The following is a 1,747-nucleotide window of genomic DNA, read 5'->3' on the forward strand; positions in this document are numbered from 1 at the left end:
CATCAGAAAAGAGCAAGGAAACACTGCATGGTTCAAAATTGGGAAGCATGTACACCAGGAATGTGCTCTATCACCATACCTTTAAAGTCTATATGCAGAACAGATTATCCGAGAGGCTGGTCTCTATGAGGAAAAATGTGGCATCAGGATTGGAGGTGGACTTATCAACAATCTGCGTTATGCAAATGACACAACCCTGCTTGCTGAAACTGAGGAGGACCTGAAGCGCTTGCTGCATAAGGTGAAGGACTTAAGGTGAAGGACTGCAGCTATCAATATGGATTGAAGCTCAACATCAGCAAAGCAAAGAAAATTACATAGAATATTAAAATTATAGTTCTAGGCAGGATTTCAGAGATTTGGCAATTTTATTTATAGTAGCTTGTGGTAAAGAGTTGCGCTGTCAACCCAAAGGATGTGGTTCAAATCTACCAGTTACTGTGTGGGAGAAAGATGGGCAATCTCCTCTTGTGCAATTAAAGCCTCTGAAAACCTGGTGGAGGATCAGCTGAGATGCCTCTGACTCGATGGTAGATAACAACAACAACACCCAACATTTTACATAGAGAGGGACTTGGTGGTACGGATGGTCTGCACACTTAGCTGCTTACTGAAATGCTGGCAGTACAAGTTCACACAGAGGTGTCTAAGAAGCAGAGATGGACAATACACTTATAAAATCAAACAAACTAATACCCTCAACCAGCCATTGAAAGCTCTGAAGAGCATAAGTCTATACTGACTCAACTGGTTGTATTACAGACATGAACTCAGGTCTCAAAAAATGAAGTAAATTTTACAAAAGAAAAAGAAATAGATGATGATGTTGATAATGTTGATGTGTACTGTAGGGTGGGAACCAACCCGTAGCTGAGCTTCTGGTGGGTTTTCAGAGACAGTTAATCTCAAATGAGGAGCTTGGCTATCCTTCTTAGGGGTAGCAGCTGGAGGCCTCGAACCAAGTGCCTTCGATATTACAGCATATCTTCTTGCCACTAGGCCACCAGAGCTCCCTAATAGACAGAAACAAAACAAAGGCAAAAGGTACCTTGATTCAAAATTACTTGTCACATTATATAATTGCATTCTTAATTGTACAGCAAATTATTTATAAAAGGTTTGATAGCAATGAATTACATTTTAAAGTTCAGAAAGCATGATGTTTATGGCATAGTTTGTTGTGCTGAATGAGTGACCTAGTTGTATATTAAAACATCATTTCATTTCTTTCTACATTAAAAATAAGTTTCGTGCCCTTGGACATATATGTTGACAGTCTGTACCAGTCTCACATACATTGGGCACATGGCCAGGAGAGACTAATCCTTGGAGAAGGACATCATGCTCAGAAGGATGGAGGGACAGTGCGGGAGAGGAAGACTCTGGATGAGATGGATTGATATAGTAACTGGGGCAATGAGATTTGGTGGGTTGGAATCAGTGAGACTGGATCAGGACATGACAAGCTTCAGAGCTACTGTACATAAGGTCGCTATGGGATGCAGGTGACTTGAAGGCACATAACAACAATAACAACAATCATCTATTATGACATACATATTGACTTTTTAAAATATCTACCCTATAATAGCTCATATTCTTTTGAACTTTTCAGCTTTAAAACTCATTAAGAGATTTTACAGGTGATTACTGTTGTTGTTGTTGTTGTTATGTGCCGTCGAGTCGTTTTTGACTTATAGTGACCCGATTCACAACAGCCCTAAACCCTGCTCTATCCTGCGCCAAC

This window comes from Elephantulus edwardii, unplaced genomic scaffold, assembly GCF_000299155.1.
Source record: "Elephantulus edwardii isolate Elephantulus edwardi_28Jun2011 unplaced genomic scaffold, EleEdw1.0 scaffold00046, whole genome shotgun sequence".
Classification (NCBI taxonomy): domain Eukaryota; kingdom Metazoa; phylum Chordata; class Mammalia; order Macroscelidea; family Macroscelididae; genus Elephantulus; species Elephantulus edwardii.